Below are 25000 nucleotides of genomic sequence, written 5' to 3' on the forward strand. Positions count from 1 at the left end.
CTCCCCTGTTCCCCCCTCGACCTCTGACCTTGCACTAAAACTCATAAAATATTCAACCCCTTATGTCCTCATCCTATTAGAATGGGGGGGGGGGGATGAGTGGGGGGGGGGATGAGTGGGGGGGGGGCATTGATAATACTAAGTCTTGAAAACCAAAAAAAGGAACCCCTCCTTTTTTTAAACATTTATCATTTCTCCTTAACAAGGGCTGTGCTTTGGCTGAATTGGTAAAGTGCTAGATGAAATGTCTTGACATATTTTAGATTATGAGTTCAAATCCCACCAGAGTCAACTGTGTCTTTCATCCTTCTGGGAGTTGGTATAAAAAAAAAAAAAAGGTACCAGTGATATACTTAGTTTGGGACGGATGTAATCAACTGCTCCTTTGCTCCCTAAAATCCTGTCCCCTCCCCACCTGTTTTATACATCTACCCTCATTTGTCACTCAAGAAGACCCTTCCTCCACAGCAGAAGTGTTAAGGCCACTCCCCCACTGGTGAAGACGATTGGACTGCAAGAGTTGTGTGCCAGTGCCACATGAAAAGCACTTGTGCCGGTGCCATGGAGAAGCACTAATATGCAGTACCACATTAAAAGCATTCTCTGTAAAGTGGTTGGCATGTTAGGAAAGGCATCCAGCCAAATCAGACTGCAACCTGGTGCAGTTCTCCATCCAGCATGCCAGTTCTGGTCAAACCATCCAACCCATGCCAACATGGAGAACAAGATGCTGAAGAATGATGATCATGATGATGCTGATGCTGTTTGGTTCCAAAAAAACACAGTGATAAATAAATCAACCCCATGCACTTTGTAAATGGAACGAAGGGTAAATTCATTGACGCTGAACTTGTGGCCCCCACAGCAGTGAAGCTTCCACTGTCATATATGCTTTGAGGGAGATTTAGTTGCTATTTCTAGTATTTGTTTTTGAATGCCAAGAAAAGAGATTGGGTCGGGTCACCTTAGATCAGCATTACTTCTTAATCGTTCAAACAGTTTCTCCGTGTTTAGATCTTAATCTCATTTTTAACCTTTGACACCATTAATATTAATGATAATAATAATACTGATAGGAGAGAATTAAACAAAAATTAAACCATGTTAATCTCATTTAAGTATCTGATTAAGGTGTTAGTGGTGGATAGATTTAGATGTAAGGGATTTTGGGGTGGTGGTGGTGGTGTTAGTGAGGTGGGGCATTAGTAATTGTGGTGTTGGTGGCAATAGTGGGGGTTGTGAGGGAGGATATTGTGTGTGTGTGTGTGTGTGTTTGTCCAAGGTTGAGGAGATTGCTTTACATGTGTGTGTGTGTGTGTGTGTTTGTCCAAGGTTGAGGAGATTGCTTTACATGTGTGTGTGTGTGTGTGTGTGTGTGTGTGTGTGTGTGTGTGTGTGTAGGTGTGTGTTTGATATTTATAGTCATTTAGAGGGGGTGGATCGTTTCAAAAATGTTTAGCTTTATTTATTCATGTTTTTGCACTTCTAATTGTTGTTTTCTCAGCAAAAAGTTTTGAATTAAAATTCGAAAAAAAACAAAACAAAAAAGCGAAGAAACCTTAACGAAATACTGCTCAAGTTTACAGTGCTCCCAATTACAAAGGGCGAAAACCCTTATCAGTTTCTCAAGTCTACAGAGACATGCTTCCTTGGACAAATCATAAATGGGGCCAGAATAAACTGATTGAATGTTGAAGGGTATTGATTGGATAAGCAGAAACACTTTTCGTCACCATATTGTCAGTGGATTTGATGTTATTTTTGCAATATAAAATTAGCATTGAGATATGTCGGAGATTGAATCATCGAGTACTCTGTGTGTATATGTGTGTATATATATTTATTTGTGTGTGTGTGTATAAACTTGTATTTGATCTTTCATGTGTAATATATACACATACACTCATGCAATAATCCCTAGTTTGGGGTCATCGACTCTACCGGATAATCCAATCATACTTTAAATGCATTTACTTGGGCTCCAGATTCATGCGTGATGGTGTGTGTATATACATACACACACAAGTATTTATAAATTTATACGTGCATCTATATATATATATATATATGTGTGTATATGAATATATGTGTATGTGTGTGTATCTATCTATCTATCTATCTATCTATCTATATATCTATATATATATATATATATATATATATATATATATATATATATAAACACTCACACACACAAAGATTATCTATCTGTTTATCTCGTTATACATTTCTGTGTAGAGATATCTATCTATTTATCTGGACATGTCCTACGTGCTCACAAATCTGTATGTCCTCTGGAATTGAGTCAAACTCTTATTAAATACATGTAACACCAAACAAATTGAAGTCTACTTTCTTTCATTTGTTCACATTGTCTGTCTGTCTTTTTCTGCATCTATCTCTCCATCTATCTATCTATCTCTCCATCTATCTATCTATCTATCTATCTATCTATCTATCTATCTCTCCATCTATCTATCTATCTATCTATCTATCTATCTATCTATCTATTTGTCTGTCTATCTATCTATCTATCTATCTATCTATCTATCTATCTATCTATCTATCTATCTATCTGTCTGTCTATCTGTCTATTTATCTATCTATCTATCTATCTATCTATCTATCTATCTATCTATCTATCTATCTATCTATCTATCTATCTATCTATCGATCGATCAATCTCAGTGGTTCCCAAAGTGAGTAGTATTGCCCCCCCCCCTGGGGGCAGTGGAAAGTTCCAAGGGAGCATTGAAGAAAAGTGGGGCAATAATGGTGTAGCGATGTATGTAAAATCAACAAAATAAGGGGTTCATTAAATTAAGTTTTATTTGTGAAAAACAATTGCTTTGAATTTGCTCGAGAAAGAGGTCTGTGTTTGTGATGGTTAGTTGGGTTGGGGGCACTAGGAAAGTGGCCTGGGTGTCAAGGGGGCAGCAGCCTGGAAAAACTTGGGAACCACTGTTCTAGATAGATAGATAAATAAAGGCACAGGAATATCTGTGTGGTTGCAGTTTTGCTTGATAATCATGGTTTCTGGTTCCATTCCATGGTGTGGCACCTTAGGCAAGTGTCTTTTGCTTTATACTTAAGGCTCTACTATGCCTCGTGGTTGAAATTTGATAGACAGAAACTGTACAGAAACCTGTCATGTGTGTGTATATGAGATTCTTTCCATGTATCTCACATTGCCATAGTTTGTGCAATGGTCCCGTTATCTTTTTCCTGTGGTGAAGAATATGTCCTGTCTCAATGGTTTGATAGGCCTAATCTCTTCAAGACTATTGGAATTCAAAAAAATTACCTTATTTCAAAAACAATAAGGGTTAGCAGTAAGAAGGGCATGCATGCACACACACGTGTATGTGTGTCTGTGGCCCATGGTGGTGTTTGTCTTGACAACAATCTAAAAAATAGTAGTTATTCATTTAATATTCTTTGATGTCATGTAACATAGCAGTTTGGCAAACGGTTACAAACAAAACAGTTTCTTTTATTTCGCCAGCCGTGTGTAAAATTTTAAGACCACAGCATCATCATCATATTCCACATCACCAAACTCAGCAACCTTGGGAGGTTATTAAGAAAACTCTTCCTTGGGCTAAAAACTAAAATATTTTTTTTTTTTTTTTAAATGAAGAATAAAACAAAAGAAATGAAATAAATGAAGTTGATTTGAGAGGTTGTTCGAAAGTGGACGACAATGGCTACCATTTTCCACCATCACCACCACCATCATCATCATCATCACCACCACCACCACTACCGTCATCACCACCACCACCACCATCACCACCACCACCACCATCACCATCACCACCACCATCATCATCATCATCACCACCACCACTGACTGGTTAACTCTTTTTCACACAACTATGCATCTCACTTAATGCAGTTGTCACTCTTTCTCTTTCTGTCTGTGAGTCTGTCTGTCTGTGAGTCTGTCTGTCTGTCAGTCTGTATGTCTGTCTGTCAGTCTGTCTCTAGTCTATTTCTCTAGCTATCCTCTGTCTGTGTATCGTCTCTCTCTCTCTCTCTTTGTCCTTACTCTCTATCTCTCACTTTCTCTGTATCTAATATTTCTACCCCTCCCCCCTCTCTCTCTCTCTCCCTCTCTCTCTCTCTCATGCACTCACCCTCACACCCACGCACAACAAGCCAACGTCTTCCAAACCCAGTTGCTTTCTCAAACTCACAGGTGCTTAACCTTTCTTCGAAATTCACATTGCATAACCAGCGGACGGACGTGTGTGTGTGCTTGAGGGTGTGTACAGTATACACCGGTTAGAATGTGTGTGTTTGTGTGTGTGTATATGTATATCTATATATGTATATGTACATATATATATATATATATATATATATATATATATATAATGCATCTATATATGTATATATAATGTGTGTGTATATATATGTAGCTAAGTAAATGTGTATATATGTGTGTGTGGTGTGTGTACATATGTGTGTATCTCTCTCTCTCTCCCTCTCTCTCTCTCCCTCTCTCTCTCACACTCTCTCTCCCTCTCTCTCCCCCCCTCTCTCTCTCTCTCTCTCTATATATATATATATATATATATAATCAGTCTGTATATGTGTTTATGCATGTGTGTATTTTTGTGTGTGAGTTTACAACAAACTGTGTGACTCTGTATGTGTGTGTATGTGCATTGTGTATTATTGTGTGTGTGTGTGTGTGTGTGTGTGTGTAAATCCAGTTGCAACATTGCAGAATGTCCTCTGGCAACGTTGTTTCCTCTCCTACCAACACACACACACACACACACGTATAATGTGGTCAGACAAAGTTGTTTTTTCATCTTTTCATCGCATTTTACCAGTTCCACCATGAGTGTACTGTTTGTGGGTGGTGGCGGTGGTGGTGGTGGTGGTGGCAGCGGTGTGGGCACTACTGGCGGTGGTGATGGTTTCTCTGATATTGAAAACAGCAGTGGCAGATTGCATTGGATGTAGTGGCTGTGGTGGTGGGTACTGGTTGTAGTTGCGGTGGTGATGACAAGATTAGTGGTTTGGGTAGCGGTTCTAGTGGTGGCTTGAATGCATTGACAGTAGTGGCGGTGATGGTCATAGTAGTTGTAGTAATAGTAGTAGTGGTAGTTGTAAATGTAGTAGTAGTAGTAGTACTAGTAGTAGTAGTAGAAGTGGTGGTGGTGGTGGTGGTTGTGGTAGTTATGAATATAGTGGTGGTGGTGGTGGTGATTATGGTGATAGCTGTGAATGTATTAGTTGTGGTGGTGGTGGTGGTGGTGGTTGTAGTATCGGTGGTAGTCGGTGGTGTTGCTATATCATTTACTTGCTTAGCCTATCTAGAATTATCTGCAAACAGCTGGCGAAGCTGGTACTTCAAAAAGATAGCAAGGCATAACACACTTTCCTAATCGTCATCACCATCAACACCACCACCATCATCATCATCACCATCACTGTTGTCATCATCATCATCATCACTACCACTACAACCATCATCATTGTCATCATCATTGTTGTCTTTATCATCACCATCATCATCATCATCATCATCACTATCATCATCATCATCATCATCTCTTGTCATTATCATCACTGTTGTCATCGTCATCATTTCTCTCATCATAATCGCCATCATCATCATTACCATAATCATCTCCGTCTTCAGCACCATCATCATCATCATCATCATCTTCATGATCATTGTGGTTATGTTGATATTGCTAATATGCTTGAGAAAGGCATTAATGCCACAGCAGTGACTGATACAAATAACAGAGGTATACACACACACACACACACACACAGCATCATCATCATCATCATCATCATCATTTTAATGACCCCTTTTCCTATGCTTTCATGGATCAGATGGAATTTGTTGAAGCAGGTTTTCTATGGCGAGATGCTCTTCTTGTTGCCAATCCTCATCTGTTTCCAAATAAAGTTAATTTTATCCCCTGCCTCCTTGACCAGACATGTTTTCATGGAAGATTGGAAAGAAAGGAGACTGCTTGCATGATGGTGACACTCATTTGGCAACTAACTGACGTGATGTCAAAGCAAGGAATCAGTATCAAACACACAGAAACATTATCATCATCATCATCATCATCATCATCATCATCATCATCATCATTTAACGTCCTCTTTCCATGCTGGCATGGGTTGAATGGTTTGGCTGAGGACTGGCGAACCAGGCTCCAATCTGATCTGGCAGAGTTTCTACAGCTGGATGCCCTTCCAGTTACCAATCCTTAGCTGTTTTCAAACAAAGTAATACTTCTCCATGAGGGTACTTTGCAAGACATCAAAGGAAGGAGACAGTGACATAAATAGACACACACACACACACACACACATGTTGGGCTTCTTTCGGTTTCCATCTGCCAAATCCACTCACAAGGTTTTGGTCAGCCCAGGACTTGCTTAAGTTGCCACACAGTGGAACTGAACCTGGAACTTTGTGGTTGGGAAGCAAATGTCTTACCACATAGCCACATATTATGTGTGTGTGTGTGTGTGTATGTGTGTGTATGTGTGTGTGTGAAGCAGAAGAGAGAGAGAGGGAGAGATAGATAGAGACAAACAGACAGCCTGGCAGCAAAGTTGGGGAAAAATGAGAAGCGTCACGAGACTAACCCCACAGAATCCAGATAGTGAGGTGTGTGTGGTGGGGGTGGGTGGTGGTGGGGGTGTTATATGAAGAAGGAGAAGAAGAGGAAATAGTATTTGCATAAATATTATTTTTAGTTTGTTTTGGAGGGAGGCAGGGAGGCTGGAGGTTGGTGGGACTTCTCTCAAGTAACGCTGCAGACACCCAAGAACAGTCAAGGAACCTCTGCCCATCATCGTCATCATCGTCATCATCATCATCATTATTATTATTATTATTATTATTATTGTTGTTGTTGTTGTTCTTATCATTATTATTGTTGTGGTGGTTGTTGACTGGCAGGGTCGTTAGGCGTGTTGGATGTGTTGCGTTGTGGTATTTATTTAGTTACGGCCTGTTAGCATTCCAGAGTTCAAATCCCGTCGAGGTCAACTGTCTCTTTCCATCCTCCTGGAGTTCATAAAATAAAGTACCAGTCAATTAGTGACCCCCTCCCCTCCCGCCCATCAGTACTTAACCGCTCCCTGCTTCCAAATTACTAGATTTATGCCTCTGATAAAAATTATTATTATTATTATTATTATTATTATTATTATTATTGAAGGTGACGAGCTGTCAGAATCATTAGCACACTGGGTGAAATGCTTAGCAGTATTTCATTTGTCTTGACGTTCTGAGTTCAAATTCCACCGAGGCTGACTTTACCTTTCATTCTTCCAGGGTCAGTAAATTAAGTACCAGTTGAGCACTGGGGTCGATGTAATCAACTTACCCCTTCCCCAAAAATTCCAGGCCTTGTGCCTTTAATAGAAAGGATTATTGTTATTATTATTATTATTATTATTATTATTATTATTATGGCAGCAAGGTGGGGAGCTGGCAGAATCGTTAGCATGCTGAGACCGAAATGTTTACTGACATTTTATCCGGCTTTAATGTTCTGAGTTCAAATTTCACCGAGGTCGACTTTGCCTTTCGTCCTTTCAGGATCGATAAATTAAGTACCAGTGAAACACTGGGGTTGATGTAATCAACTAGTCCCCTCCCCACAAATTTAAGGCTTTGTGCTTCCAGTAGAAAGGATACTCTCTGAGTGGTTGGCGTTAGGAAGGGCATCCAGCTGTAGAAACTCTGCCAAATCAGACTGGAGCCTGGTGTTGCCATCTGGTTTCACCAGTCCTCAGTCAAATCGTCCAACCCATGCTAGCATGGAAAGCGGACGTTAAACGATGATGATGATGATGATTATGGCAGTGAGCTGGCAGAATTATTCATATGCCAGGCAAAACGCTTAGCGGCATTTCATCCATTTTTACATTCTGAGTTCAAATCCCACTATGGTCGACTTTACGGGTTGATGAAATAAAATACCAGTTGTGTACTGGGGTACATGTATTTGACTAGGATTATTAGAATTAACATTATTTCTTTTGAATCTGGTCCAACCTTTGTTGTGTCTATGTCTGTTGTAGAGCTGACCTCCTCACACCTTACTGTCCAACAACTTGTCTATATATTACATAACACTTTTAATACTGCTGTTGCTATGTGTGTGTGTGTGTGTGTGTGTGTGTGACTGTTCATAAATATGTGTGAATGTGTTTGTGTATGTGTGTCTCTATCAATATATGTGAACTTGTCTGACTGTATGTGTGTGTATCTATATAAGTATGTATGTGAATGTGTAGTGTCTGTGTGTCTGTGTAAGTGAGAACATGTCTGACTTTTTGTATACGTTTGTGTGTCTGTATATGTGTGTCTGTGTATGTGCGAACATGTCTGATTGTGTGTGTTTGTGCCTATATAGGTATGTGTCTGGATGAGTGTGGTGCATGTGTGGGGGAATTTGTTCCTTGTAAGGTGACTCAAAACAAATAAACCACCTCTCTACCTTTTGTTCTTTCTCCTTCTCTCCCTCTCTCTCACCATACTCAAAAGCTTCGACTCTCTTCACCTAACAAGCTGTAGGCCACTTCCACCCTAATCCACCTTGAACCAGCTTCTCTGTTCCCACTACCATTCTCTCATCCTTCAAAAACACCCAGCACTAAATAAACACTTTGCATCACCAATCCTTCCTAGTTTGCATCCCACTGGAATTTTCTCCTTAATTACAAGAACCAATCTTCGGTTTTGTATCTGGTTTGCATGATTCTTTATGTGAATTTGTGTGCTGAAACAACTAATAAAGAAGTGGAATTGAACCAGTGCGTGTGTTAATAATATTGGCATAATGACCCTCCCTAGACACAGTACAATCTATACATTCTTGGTGAATATTAACCACACCCCTCTTTCCAGTTTGGGTGGGGAGTGGGTGGGGATGACAGTAGGGAAGTTGGAGAGCCTTGTGTAACAACTTTCCTCCCCAAACAGTAAGGGAGCCCCTACGCTGTCTTTTTACCCTGCTAGATGTAGCAAGATAATCTCCCTTAAATGATGCCCTACTTACGTTAAGACCACAAGGAAAAGTACATGAGATATTATAGTCCAAGATACACCATATCTGGGTAAAAGATAGAACGGTTATGTTTGGACAATCTCTGATTACATTATATATATATATATATATATATACACACACACACACACACACACAAACATACATATATGTTCATGCAAATACACACATATATATAAGCACACACGTATATACATCCCATCTTCATTTGATGTATGGACCCCCCCCCCCCCCCCACATAAAACTTCTAAAAGATGTTAATGGTTTCGAATTGATTCCATTGGAGGGGAGGGTGTGGAGTATATAATTCAATTAATTAGACAATTGATTGCATAATTACATAAAACATTTTGCTGTTCAGCACACCATCATACCCCCCCCCCCACTCCACAGACTAGCTCCTTGCTGGTTCAGCACCACCCCCTCCTCACTACTGACTGGTCTCTGAATTATCATCATCATCATCATCATCAGTATTATTATTTTTATTGCAGGGACCTGGCAGGATCGTTAGCATGCCGGGTGAAATGCTTAGTGGCATTTTGTCTGTCTTTATGTTCTGAGTTCAAATTCCGTTGGGGTCAACTTTACCTTTCATCCTTTTGGGGCTAATGAAATAAGTACCAGTGAAACTCTAGGGTCCATGCGATCGACTAGTCCCATCCCCCAAATTTCAGACTTCAATGTACTCGACTATCCCCTCCACCTTCCCCCCAAAATTTCAGCTCTTGAAATTTGCCTTTTATCCTTTTTGTGGGAGGAAGATAAAATTAGTACAAGTTAAACATTCCCTGAAAATTGCTGGCATTGAGCCAAAATCTGAAGCCAATTTAGTTTATCATCATCATCATCATCATCACCATCGTTTTTATTATTTTTGTTATTCGTTCATTGGTTTCTTTGTTTATTGTTGTTTTGGGCATTTTTTTTTTCTTTATTTGTTTTGTTTGCTATTCGAGTGTTTATTACCGACGGGGGTTGGGCCCTGGTGTGATTTAAGATGATAAACCCTATACATGCAGGCATTGACTTACACATACTCCTGTGCTCTCTCTCTCTCACATACACACACACAAACACACACAAAAACACACACACATGTTTCTGAGTGTGTTTGTATGTGAATCTGTTTGTGTGTATATTTGCACATGTATTGACTCAAATGCATACACACAGATGTAGATATACACACACACACACACACACACACGCACGCGCGTAAGTATTTTTTATATTTGTGTGTATACTTATATATTTGTGCACATATGTATGTGTATACATGTCTGTGCATGTATATATGTATCTATGTGTGTAGTATATACATGTCTGTACATGCATGTATATGTATAGCTATATGTCTGTGCATGCATGTATGTATATGAATGTATGTGTGTGTATGTATACATATGTCTGTGTGTGTGTATGTGTATATGTATAGCTATATGTATGTAGACTCACACACACACTCACCCGTCCATAATATTGTGTATGTTGTAGATTATTACTGACAAATTAGCAGTAACAGAGTATTTCTGTAGTGTGTGTGTGGGGGGGGGGTCGAGGTGTGAGTATATACAAGACAACATCTGGGTGTATATATATATATATATATGTATATATATATAAGATGTGCGCTATCAATGTGTGTGTGCATGTGGCTTCGTGTGTGTGTGTGTGTGGCTGTGTGTGTGTGTGTACAGCTGATGTTCACTGGTGGCTGGTGGGTAATATGATAGTGTTGATGAAATACTGTGACTGGCTTTGAAACTATTTGGGACGGGTGGGTGTGGTTTTGTTAGGTGAGGTTGGTCGTGGGTTGGTGGGTCGGTGGGTGTACCACACACACACACACACACACACACACACACACACACACACACACACACACACACACACACACACACTCACCGTCTTTGTCGTCATGATCATCATCATCGTTCTCATCACCATCAATGTCGTCATCGTTGTCATCTCTGTTCTTACTGTCACCATCGTCATCATAACTATCATCATCATCATCGTCACCATCACCTTAACAATCACCATCATCATAACCATCATCATCACCATCATCATCACCTTAACAATCACCATCATCATAACCATCATCACCATCATCACCATCATCTCCATGATCGTCGTGGCGGCCCTTGTTCTTGTCATTGCCATCATCATCGTTATCGTTTTTACATCTTTTTTCCCAATGCTTGTCTGTGTTGGAAAGTCTTCTCAAGTGCTCCAGCATGGCATCTCACCATTTATGTGACCCTTTCTCATCTTCTTTGTGAGAATCGACCTCTTCAGGTCTGCTTTCACTTCCTACCAGTTCTTCTTATTCCCCTCCCACCACCACCACCACCACCACCTCAATCTTGCTCTTTTTGCAATCTGCTCTGATTCAAAATCTCTTGGCTATTCTTTATGCAGCTGTCAATCTGCCATGCATGCCATTACTTTTCAGGTATGAGACATTTTGGCACAGCTGTTTTGGTGCCTCCTATTTGGTATCACTGCTCCGATGATGACTTATTTGACATCAGACATTTCAGTGTCTCTCTAGTTCTCCTCCTATCTCTCCTCTCTCTCTCTCATGGGGGTCTAAACATAGAGAGACAAACAAGGACAAACATAGGGGTTAAGTCGATTACATCAACCCCAGTGCATAACTGGTAGTTATTTAATCAACCCCGAAAGAATGAAAGGCAAAGTCGACCATGGTGGAATTTGAACTCAGAATGTAGTGACGAGTGAAATACTGCTAAGCATTTCGCCTGGTGTGGTAACGTTTCTACCAGCTCGTGTCATATATGTGCCATGGTAACCATGCCCTATGTGTCTCTCTCTTCCCATTGACCCTGGATATGTTGCCAGTCCTTCACATGTAACATTCCAAGGTAATCTGTAATATGACTGCTAGGTAACAGGATGTGTACCTAATTATGAGTGGGGCCACACCCAGCGTCTCTGTAGTCAAGGTTACATGTTTGCTGATTACGCAGATATTTGATATTTTACATCTGGTTGGGGCAAGGCTTGGCAGTAAGTGTGTGATAATAATTATAGAACATACTTTACAGTGGGTGAAGTCAGTTAATTCTGTGGAAAAAGAATGAGTTTAGTCATTATGCAAAAAATTTGGGGTTGTAGGCAAACCCTTGCTAATTATTTCACAGAACTGCGAAAACAAGCAGAGCTATATTGTATGTGTGGCCCACCTCTGCTCGTTCGTTTAGATAATCAAGAGAAATATTTAATTGAATGCATAATGAAAATGGTAACAAAAGATAAAAGGTATGCTCCAGCATGGTCACAGCCATTGGGCTGAAAAGAGTAAGTAAATTTTTATATACATATAGGTGCAGGCATGGCTATGTGGTTAAGAAACTTGTTTTCCGGTCATGTGGTTTCAGGTTCAATCCCACTGTGTGGCTCCTTGGGCAATTGTCTTCTACTATAGCCTCGGGCTGACCAAAGCCTTGTGAGTGGATTTGGTAGACAGAAACTGAAAGAAGCCTGTTGTGTATATATATATATATATATATATATATATATATTTATGTATGTATGTATTTATCTGTGTCTGTGTTTGTTCCCCCAACCATCGCTTGACAACCAATGCTGGTGTGTTTACGTCCCCATCACCTAGCAGTTTGGCAAAAGGAGACTGATATAGAATAAGTACTAGGCTTACAAAGAATATGTCTTGGGGTCGATTTTTTTCGGCTAAAGGTGGTGTTCCAGCATGGCCGCAATCAAACGACAAACAAGTAAAAGAATAAAAGAAAACAATATATGTGTGTGTGTGTGACATGTGAAAGAAAGCTGAGTGTTAAGTTACATAAAATGCAAAGACTTGCCTTTGGTTAAATATCAACATTTTAAGAAAACCAAAAAACAAGATAACCTTTTATTTATTTTCATTTAAAAGAAATTTTCTTTTTTTTTTTTAATTTTGCATCGTAATCAATCATCGATAAATAAAGAGAAGACAGCATTGACCTTGCACACTCCGACGGTTTCTGGAATATTGCAGAACAGGACGGAGAGAGACTTGAGCAGGCAATCAAGCAGAACAAACCTGACCAAATTAATGGCTCTTAATTTTTGGTTTTGGTTGTTGAATATATTCTTGCTGGATGTTGGTGGTGATGATGATGCTGCAGGTGGTGGTGGGGGTGGGGGTTATGGTGGTGATGGTTGTAGTGCTGATAGTTAAGGTGGTGGTGGTGGTGGCAGTAGTGTGATGGCAGTTTTGGTAGTGATGTTGGTGGTGGTTGTGGTGGTGATAGAGGAGGTGGTGGTGGTGGTGGTGGTAGTGGGTGTAGCAATGGTGATGTGCAATGTGGCGCTGGTCGGGTCAGTGTAATTGGTGACTCTGGTGGCACTTGTTACAGTCATGCTGACAATGACGACAATGATGATGATGGTAGTGATTGAAGTGGTGGTGGTGGTGGTGGTGGTAGTAGTGACAAGAGTGATATCTGTAGTAGTAGCAGTAGCAACAACAGTGGTGGTGGTGGCGGTGCACAATATGCCTTTTGTACATAAATTAACAATTAAAATCACACAATCCACCAATGTGATCATGTGCTTTCCCTCCCCTCTTACCCCCTCTCCCCACCCCCCTCCCCCCACACCTCGCGCCGACCCGTCCCACAGATTTTCTCCTCCAATAAACTGTATATTCTAACATAAACTGACCTTATTAATTCATTCCTTGTATGCTGGTTGCTAGATTTATTTTTGAATTTATTTCATCATCATCATCATCATCATCGTTTAACGTCCGCTTTCCATGCTAGCATGGGTTGGACGATTTGACTGAGGACTGGTGAAACCGGATGGCAACACCAGGCTCCAGTCTGATTTGGCAGAGTTTCTACAGCTGGATGCCCTTCCTAACGCCAACCACTCAGAGAGTGTAGTGGGTGCTTTTACGTGTCACCCGCACGAAAACGGCCACGCTCGAAATGGTGTCTTTTATGTGCCACCCGCACAAGCCAGTCCAGGGGCACTGGCAACGATCTCGCTCGAAAATCCTACAGGAGCCAGTCAGGCGGTACTGGCAACGGCCACGCTCAAAATGGTGCATCTCATGTGCCACCCGCACAAGAACCAGTCCAGGGGCACTGGCAACGATCTTACTTGGCTTGCCGGGTCTTCTCACGCACAGCCCATTTCCAAAGGTCTCGGTCCGTAGTCATCGCCTCGGTGAGGCCCAATGTACGAAGGTCTTGCCTCACCACCTCAGCCCAGGTCTTCCTGGGCCTACCTCTTCCACGGGTTCCCTCAACTGTTAGGGTGTGGCACTTTTTCACGCAGCTATCCTCCTCCATTCTCACCACATGTCCATACCAGCGCAATCGTCTCTCTTGCACGCCACAACTGATGCTTCTAATGTTCAGCTTTTCTCTCAAGATACTTACACTCTGACGGGTATTCACATTGACATTACACATCCAACGGAGCATACTGGCTTCATTCCTTGCGAGCTTACGTATGTCCTCAGCAGTTACAGCCCATGTTTCACTGCCATGTAGCATGGTTGTTCGTACGCATGCGTCATACAGTCTGCCTTTTACTCTGAGTGAGAGTCCCTTTGTCGCCAGCAGGGGTAAGAGCTCTCTAAACTTTGCCCAGGCTATTCTTATTCTAGCAGCTACACTTTCAGCGCACCCACCCCCACTACTAACTTGGTCGCCCAGATAGCGGAAGCTATCGACTACCTCTAGTTTTTCACCCTGGAATGAGATAGAAGTTGTTTCCTGTTTGTTTGCAGTCTTTATTGCACCTGAACATCTGCCACAAACAAAAACTAACTTGCTAGTTAACCTGCCTTTGATGTTGCTGCACCTCTTATGTGTCCATAGCTTGCACCGGGTACATCTTATAGAGTTACTACCTACTCCTTTTCTACATACTGAGCAGGGCCATCTACCTGAAGGGGTTTGTGTTTTATCTACCTTCCTACTTATTAGGATTTTGGTTTTAGCTAGGTTGACTCTAAGGCCCTTCAATTCTAGACCTTGCTTCCACACCTGAAACTTCTCCTCTAGTTCTGATAGTGACTCCGCAATTAGGGCAAGGTCATCAGCATAGAGGAGCTCCCAGGGGCAACCTGTCTTGAACTCCTCTGTGATTGCCTGGAGGACTATGGTAAATAATAGGGGGCTGAGGACGGAACCTTGGTGGACCCCTACCTCTACCCGGAATTCATTGCTGTACTCATTTCCAACCCTCACCTTACTGGCCGCATCTCTGTACATGGCTCGCACAGCTCTCACTAGCCATTCTTCTATCCCAAGTTTCCTCATTGACCACCAGATAAGGGATCGGGGGACCCTGTCAAAGGCTTTCTCCATGTCAACGAAAGCCAGGTACAGAGGTTTATCCTTGGCTAGGTATTTCTCTTGCAATTGTCTCACTAGAAATAAGGCATCAGTAGTGCTTTTACCTGGCACGAACCCAAACTGCATCTCATCTAAATTGATTCGCTCCCTAATTAGTTGGGCTATGACCCTCTCTGTAACTTTCATAACCTGATCTAACAGCTTGATGCCTCTGTAATTATTTGTATCTAAAGCGTCCCCTTTACCTTTGTAGCAGTTGACTATGATGCTGCTACACCAGTCATAGGGTATGACTCCTTCGTGTATCACCTGGTTCGTAATACGGGTGACTAGGCTATAGCCAACACTGCCAGATATTTTGAGCATCTCTGCAGTGATTCCTGATGGGCCGGGGGCTTTCCCGGTCTTCATACTCTTAATTGCTTTATCTACCCTGGTACTATCAACTCGGATAGCTGGTCCCTCTATTGGGTCGACATAAGGCAGGCTCTCTTTCTCCCATTCATTCTCTTTGGTATACACACACACATGTATACACATGTATATATGCAATATATATATATATATATATATATATATATATATATATATATGTGTAGGTATATATTTTAATGAAACTTTTTAAACATGCTTAAATAAATAAATCTCTGTATTATGGAAAAAAAAAGAGATTGAAAGAAATTATATATGAACATCATGTGTTTGTGAGTGTGTGTGTGTGTGTGTGCTTGTATGCGTGTTTTGGTGTAAAATAGCACTTACAAAAAGTATACTTATAAAAGTATATTTACAATTACAAGTGTGTGTGTTTGTGCATGTGTGCGTGTGTGTATATGTATGTATATATGTCTACTTTTGCATGCTTGCATGGGTCAGACTCTGTGTGTGTGTGTGTGTGTGTGTGTGTGTGTGTATATATATATATATATATATATATATATATATATATATGTATATATAGGTGCAGGAGTGGCTGTGTGGTAAGAAGCTTCCTTCCCAACCACATGGTTCCAGGTTCAGTCCCACTGCGTGGCACCTTGTACAAGTGTCTTCTGCTACAGCCTCAGGCCGATCAAAGCCTTATAAGTGAATTTGGTAGACGGAAACTAAAAGAAGCCTGTCGTATATACATATATACCATCGCTTAACAACTGATGTTGGTGTGTTTACATCCCCGTAACTTAGCGGTTCGGCAATAGAGACCAATAGAATAAGTACTAGGCTTAGTACTTAATCCATTGGTCTCTTTTGCCGAACTGCTAAGTTACAGGGACGTAAACACACCAGAATCGGTTGTCAAGCAATGGTGAGGGGACAAACATAGACACACAAACATACACACACACCTAACCCACTCACAAGGCTTTGGTCAGCCCGAGGCTATAGTAGAAGACACTAGCCCAAGGTGTCACGCAGTGAGACTGAACCTGGAACCATGTGGTTGGTAAGCAAGCTACTTGCCACTCCTGTGCCTATAAAACATGCATATGTGTATACGTGTATATATGTATATGAATGTGTGTGCATATATATTACGGTATAGTTGTATATATACATATATATATATATATTTATTTATATATATCTATTTACATACATATATATATACACACACACACACACAGACATTACATATATACAATGTAGGTTTTTTTTTTATCTGCACACATTACTGTTATCTGTTGCACTGTCTATCCCCCTCCCCCGTCTCTCTCTCTCAGCAATTGCACACAGTGCAGACGTCATTGTAAATGATAAGTGCAAACTCCCACTGTTGCACTTGGTTCCCACTCCAGGAGGTCATGGCAACTGGAATGTACCGAGTGACCAAGCACAGTCTGTATGCTTGCTGGTGGTCAGTGTTTTCTTTCATTCACTGTGCCCATGTTGGGGCACTCACTGCTTTCAAGGAGATTTCTAGTCAGTCAGATCAACACTGGCACTAATTTTTGCTTTTGTATTTTTTTTGTTGTATTTGGTTTTTGTTTTCCTTTGAAGTTAGGGGGATGTAAACACACCAACATCAGTTAATAATCAGTGATAGGGGACAAACATAGACACACACAAATATATATGACAGGCTTCCTTCAGTTTCCATCTACCAAATCCTCTCACAAGGCTTTGGTCAGCCTGAGGCTATTGTTGGCCAAACTCCTAGCATCAAGGACATTCTAACCCCAAAGATGTCTTGCTATCATTTTAGCTGACCCCTAAATAAACTTAAGCCAGTAAACTTTTGATCAAAGGCATTCCAATCATGGACCCTCCTATTTTTAAGGACATAGATAAGGGGTTCTAAAACTATATTATCCAATGTCCATAACCCCTTGATTTTTTTATTGCTTGTTTGTTTTTCTTTTTACATAAAGTGTGCTTTATTCTTTTATTCTTTTACTTGTGTCAGTCATTTGACTGTGGCCATGCTGGAGCACTGCCTTAAAGGGTTTTAGTTGAAGAAATCAGCCCCAGGATTTGTACTTGTTCTATTGGTCTCTTTTGCTGAGCCGCTAGGTTAAGGGGATGGATATAAACACCCCAACATCAGTTGTCAAGTGATTGTGGGGCGACAAACACAGACATACAGACACATACATGCATAAATATGTACATATATATATATATGCGATGGGCTTCTTTCAGTTTCCGTCTACCAAATCCACTCACAAGACTTCGATTGGCCCGAGGCTATAGTAAAAGACACTTGCCCTAGGTGCCATGCAGTGGGACTGAACCCAGAACCATGTAGTTGAGAAATTTACAGGAGATTTGTTTGTTATTTTCTAGCAACCACATAGAGGTCAGCTTATCAGCTTTGGCCTCATTTACTCCAAGGTTGACCTACCAGGCCTCCAACCTTTATCAGCCTGTTTACAAGTGCTCTTTCCATGAGAAGCAATCCTTTGTTTTTGTTTTTTTTTAGATGGCTGAAGGTGGGAAGCAGGGTGGGGGTGGAGGGTTACTTTCTCACACTTCCTCAATTCTTGAAGTATTTGGTTGTTTTTATATATATTGTTTGTTTCTTTCTATGTATGTGTTTTTTTGTTTTGTTTTTTACCTAAAATGAATTGATAAGACAACAACAGTACAACAAGAAAAAAAAATAGCATTCCTTATGTTTACATCTCTGCCATCCCCCCTCTTCTCTTCCCTCCACAAAAGGTGTGGGTGATGCCAGTAATGGGGTGGGGTGGGGTCACTGTTGTTGAAATACAGGTGAGCAGGACAGCTGCCTTTCTTGCTATATGTGTGTGTGTGTGTGTGTGTGTGTGTGTGTGTGTGTGTGTGTGTTTGTATATACACACATATATATTTTCATATATACATATGTACCTATATATATATATACACACACACACATATATATATGCGTCTATATATATATATATAGGTGCAGGAGTGGGTGTGTGGTAAGTAGCTTGCTTACCAACTACATGGTTCCGGTTTCAGTCCTACTGCATGGCACCATGGGCAAGTGTTTTCTACTATAGCCTCAGGCTGACCAAAGCCTTGTGAGTGGATTTGGTAGACGGAAACTGAAAGAAGGCCGTCGTATATGTGTATATATATGTGTATATATATATATATATATATATATATATATATATATATGTGTGTGTGTGTTTGTGTGTCTGTGCTTGTCTTCCCCCACCACCACCATTGCTTGACAACTGATGCTGGTGTGTTTACGCCCCCATAATTTAGTGGTTCGGCAAAAGAAACCGGTAGAATAAATCCTTGGGTCGATTTGTTTGACTAAAGGCAGTGCTCCAGCATGGCCTCTGTTAAATGACTGAAACGAATAAAAGAATGAATTCATATATACATATGTACCAATCTATATATACATCTATCTATATATATACATATATATATATATATATATATATATATATATATATATATATATATATATATATTTCTATATAATTTCTGTACATCACCTCCAAACCTTCAAATATATATATATATATATATATATATATACACATATACTTAATCTCTCACACACACACACATATATATAATTCTCCTCTACTCAACTATCTGGATATACAAGAGTTTGTCTGTGAGCTCTTTAATTTATTTTTACTTATTTTTTTTTTTTTTTTCATTTTTATTTTTAATTATAGTGCAGTGTCGTTCTGTTTTCTCTGCACAAGCCTCTAATTATTTCGCACAAACTTTAATTAGCATCTTACTCTGCTATGCTCCCCCACCGCCTCCACTCACATTCCGTCAACGCCATTGCAAACGAGGCCAGCTACCATAATTACTCTGGACACGGTTTGTCTGTAAAAAAAATTGAAAAAAAAAAAAAAAAAAAAAAAAAAAAGCAGAAAAAAGAATTAGAAAATCCTTATTTCTTAAACCATCTGCAATTTTGTCTTCAAGTTCAAAAAAAAGTATACTAATGATGAGGTTAAACAATTAAGAATTTAGTACTAGGAGTAATAATAATAATAATAATAATAATAATAATAATAATAATAATAATCGTAATAATCATCGTAATCTTTTCTACTCAAGGCACAAGGCCTGAAATTTTCATGGAGGTGGGCCAGTCGATTACATCGACCCAGTACGTAACTGGTACTTAATTTTATCGACCCCCCCGAAAGAATGAAAGGTAAAGTCGACCTCTGTGGAATTTGAACTCAGAATGTAGCAACGGGTGAAATGCCACTGAGCATTTCGTCCAGTGCGCTAACGACTCTGCCAGCTCACCACCTTAATAATAATAATAATAATAATAATAATAATAATAATAATGATAATAATAATAATAATAATAATGATAATAATAATAATGCCGGCAAGCTGGCAAAATCATTAGCACGCTAAGCGAAATCCTTACCTGTATTTTGTCCCTCGTTACCTTCTGAGTTCACATTCCGCCAAGGTTGACTTTGCCTTTCGTTCTTTCAGAGTCGATTAAATAAGTACCAGTTATGCACTGGGGTCAATGTAATTGACTTAATCCCTTTGTCTGTCCTTGTTTGTCCCCTCTGTGTTTAGCCCCCTGTGGGCAATAAAGAAATAAATATTAATAATAATAATAATAATAATAATAATCCTTTCTATTAAAGGCATGAAGCCTGAAGTTTGGCAGAGAGGGATAAGTTGATTACATTGATCCCAGTACATTACTGGTACTTACTTTATCGACCCCCGAAATGTGCCTTGCACACAGTTTCCGTCTATCAAATTGACTCACAAGACTCTTAGTAGAAGATACTTTACCCAAGGTCTTGAACAGTGGGATTGAACCCTCGAAATCATGCGGCTGCAAAGCAAGCATCTCAAAACCCCACACGGCCGGCCGTACACCTGTGCTAAATCCATGCACTTTTAAATTTAATTTGTCTGAAGGTGGGGGGGGGGAGAAGGAGGAAGAGGAGGAGGAGGAAGTGATTAAGAAGAAATCCAACAGCAGCAACAACAACAACATCATTTGACTACCAGGTTCAAAACAAACATCTACCCACCCACTCACTCACCCTACAAAAGCTGCTCTGTGTGTGTGTGTGTGTGTGTGTGTGTGTGACCTTGTTAACTTAAACTGGTCAGCAATGTTAGTTTATCAACAGATAAATGGTTAGCTGCTAACTGCTGCAAACAGCTGTTACACTTTTGACACTTCATTGATTAATCTCTTCCCATAGTAAAACTCTTTGTTAAGCTTTTTTTCTTCTTCTTCTTCTTCTTCTTCTTTTCCATTATTAGTAGAAAGGATTATTATTATCGTTATTATTATTATATAAGGCGGTGAACTGGCAGAATCATGAGCACACTGGACAAAAATTGCTTGGCAGTATTTCACCCATTGCTATGTTCTGAGTTCAAATTCTGCCAAGGTTGACTTTGCCTTTTATCTTTTCGGGGTCATTGTCATAAGTGCCAGTCAGGCACTGGGGTTGTTGTAATTGACTGGCCAAACTCCTGGTCTATGATATAAAGGATCACCATCATCATCATCATCATCCAAAGTCGGCCTTATCTTTCATTCTTTTAGGGGTTGATAAAGTAAAGTACCAGCAACCCAGATGAGCTATGAGGAGTCAGTAGGAGTGTTAACTGTATTTAGGCAGATGTCACATCCAGGAGGAAATTTCTCTCTCTGTTTCGCATCCTCTTAACAGTTAAAAAGAAAAAAGGTCTGTATTAAGTCCCGCTGTTGGTCCCTTTAAAAGTTTTCGTTTGCATGGTTATAGATATTTCATTTCGTAAAAGACTTAATGAAGGCCTCTGGCTAAATATGAAGTCACTTTATTCCTTGCGACCCACTAATATATTTTAATGACTCTTTTGTGAGTGTGTATGTGTGTATCTGTGAGTGCTTGTGTATGTGTGTATCTGTGTGAACACTTGTGTATGAGTGCCTCTGTGTGTATATATATGTGTGTGTGTGTGTGTGTGTGTGAGTGTACATGTCTACGTGTGTGTGTATGTACACGTGTATCTGTGAATGCCTCTGCATGCGTGTGTGTGCCTGTGCATATACGTGTATCTGTGAATGCCTCTGTTTGTGTGCATGTATGTGTGTGGCTCTGAGAGTGTGTGTGTGTGTGTGTGTGCTCTATTTACTCTTACCACTACACCTGCCACTTCTAAACTCCTTGAATTCTCATAATTATATTTCACATATTATATGTGCTCTCTCTCTCTCTCTCTCTCTCTATATATATATATATATATATATATATATATATATGTGTGTGTATATATATACACACACACACACACACACATATATTTATATTGTGTGTACGATGTTTGTTTATATTAATGATATAGAAATATGAGAGGGTGGGAATTTGATTTGGGTGTCGGAGGCAAGGTAGGTTTTTTGTTTTAAGTGTGTGGGTGTGAGGGGGTGCCGGTGGTTATTTTGGGTTGATGTCAAGTGCGGACAGGAGAAGAGAAGGGTGTTTTGTGAGTGAAGTGGGGTCTCTAGTTTAGGGTCGTGAAGGGCTTGGTTTCCAGGGGGGAAGGATGTCTGCACTTGTAAAGATATCTTTCTCATGTCACTTCCTCCGCATTAGTGGACTACCAACTGATCAGCTGACCAACCAAGTAACCCCATCATCACCACCGCCGCCACTGGATTACATCCCTTCCCCATCAACTACATTCACCACCTCCACTTCCACCACCCAACCACTGGGCTTTTGCCCTCCCCCTCCCCACTAACTTCACCACCTTGACCCCCCCATTTTAAATTAACTGTGGTCAACCCAAGACTGGCCAGATGTCCTGAGGTGAGGCTTATCCTGTCACCAACGCTCACCTCTTCTCCTTCCCCCCCTCCATGGCCATACATGTTTTTTCACATGGAAGACTGGAAACAAACAACCTCGCTTGTATGACAATGATGCTCATTTACAACCATCACATAATGTCAAGATGAGGGCACACACACTCACACTCCCTTTCTCTTTCCCTCTCTCTCTCACACACATACACGCACACACGTCTTTTATCTTTTACTTGTTTCAGCCGTTTGGGACTGAACCCAGAACCATGTGGCTGAGAAGCACAAACCCATTTCTATGCCTCTTCATAACAACCTGAACTTTTATATTACAGTTGATTTACGTTAGATTCAATAAAAAAATTCAATCAACCATGTAAATTTCTTCTTTTGTAACCTTGACTCGTTACTAACCTCATGAGATTTTTTTGTTTTCCTGTTGTTTTTCATGCAACCAAGGCATGAAATTGGGTTACAGTCAGTGACTGCGTTTCTCACATGTCATCTGATCAAGTTCTCATTTCTCCACCCACCTTCACTGATACAAAGGAATTATTGTTACACAGATTTATGTAAGTTGTCGATGAATCCAACACATTTGTTGCCAAGCTAGGCTGGTGAACTGCATGATGTACTCACACCAGAGCTACTTGCCATCAAGCTGGGATCTTCTCAGAAGCCTGTTTGGATCTTCTTAGAGGAAGCCAGTCCAGGTTTTCTTAGAAGCCAGCCTGGATCTCTAAGAAGAGAGTCTGGATTTTCTTAAAAATACATAAACACAAACACACACACGAGATAGAAGCAGTGAATCTCTATTGTTCAATGATAAAGATATATATATATGTATGTGTCTGTGTGGTTTGTGTTGGGTGGTTGTGTATTTATGTATAGAGAAGCCACTCCCACACACACATGTATGAATGTCTTAGTATATACACATACACATACATATGTGTAAAAATAGAATTTTGTGTATGATTTCTCTTCTGAACACAAAGATATGCTCTCGCCAACTTAAAGACGGGTACTTATAGAGCTGTTCAATCTTGAACTTACAAACTGGTGCAATAACTAAAAACAGCAAAGATCTTCTTAAAAACCAGGCTGTTAGAAGTCAGTTAGGGTTTTCTAAGAAACCAGCCTGGATCTTCTTAGAAGCCAGCCTGGATCTTCTTAGAAGCCAGCCTGGATCTTCTTAGAAGCCAGTGTGGAGTTTCTTGGAAGCCAGTCTGGATCTTCTTAGAAGCCAACCTGGATCTTCTTGGAAGCCAGCCTGGATCTTCTTGGAAGCTAGCCTGGAGTTTCTTGGAAGCCAGTCTGGTTCTTCTTAGAAACCAGTGAAATCCTACTTCATTGGATTATTGTCATTCCTTGTTGATTATATAATGAAACAAGAAAGGGTTCTTGCAGTCAAACAGATTCCATGGCTAATTTCTTCACTCTGAGAAATCACTGTCAAAATTAGTGCTTAGGAATTTTAAATGGTTCTTGATTTCTTGAAGTATTTCCATATTTCCACGGGCTATATTTTACATTCTCCATCAAGTAAGGATATTTATGACAAGGATTGGAAAATTTGCCAGTTTTTTTGTTTTTTTTTTCTCTCTGCCTTTCAGCATGGCATTTCATGTTGATAATTTTCTCATAACTGTCACATGTTCTACCCTGATTTGAATAACCACCTCCTTTTTCTTTCAACATGTTCAAGTTGTTGAAGACACTGAAAACATTAGCCTAATATACCAGAATAATAATAACAATGACGATGATAATATTAATAATGATACTCCTTTCTACTACAACACAAGGCCTGAAATTTTGCAGGAGGGAGCTAGTCAGTTAGATTGACCCCAGTGTTTCATTGGTACTTAATTTATTGTCATCATCGTCATCATCATCAACATTGTCATACTCGTCATCATAATCATTGATAATGTTGTTATTGTGGTCATCATCATCATCATCATCATCATCATCATCGTGATCATAGCCTTTAATTCTTCAGTTATGACTACTGATGTCCCATCATCACCATCATCATCATCATCATCATCATCATCACTGCCACTAGTCAACACCCCACCACCACCACCACCCATTCACAGCTATTAAATTTTGTTTAATTTTGTTTTGATTTTTTTTCTTTTTTTATTTAATTTTATTTTCTGTCATATTTGTTGAGCTAAAACACAGTTGGTTACAGGTTTGGCTTAGAGCTAAACAACAACAACAATACTGCCACCAACGCCACCTCACAACAGCAACAACAACAACACCAACGGTAGCAGCACCACTGCTGTAGTCCATACCATCACCACCTCCCATTAACA

General features: G+C 40.1%; 1 protein-coding gene across 3 annotated transcripts in view; it reads left to right on the plus strand.

The window, feature by feature from the left end:
• Positions 1-25000, plus strand: part of LOC128250470 (uncharacterized) — a 176109-nt gene that overhangs the window by 49237 nt on the left and 101872 nt on the right. Inside the window, exon 2 of one of the 3 annotated variants that reach the window (XM_089339156.1) lies at positions 21432-21573. The exons of the other annotated variants lie outside the window; for them this stretch is intronic. The gene's annotated coding sequence lies outside the window, so the exon portion shown is untranslated. The remainder of the gene's footprint in view (positions 1-21431; positions 21574-25000) is intronic. 3 annotated transcript variants of the gene reach the window in all.

Source organism: Octopus bimaculoides, chromosome 21, assembly GCF_046866305.1.
Source record: "Octopus bimaculoides isolate indiv1 chromosome 21, ASM4686630v1, whole genome shotgun sequence".
Lineage (NCBI taxonomy): Eukaryota > Metazoa > Mollusca > Cephalopoda > Octopoda > Octopodidae > Octopus > Octopus bimaculoides.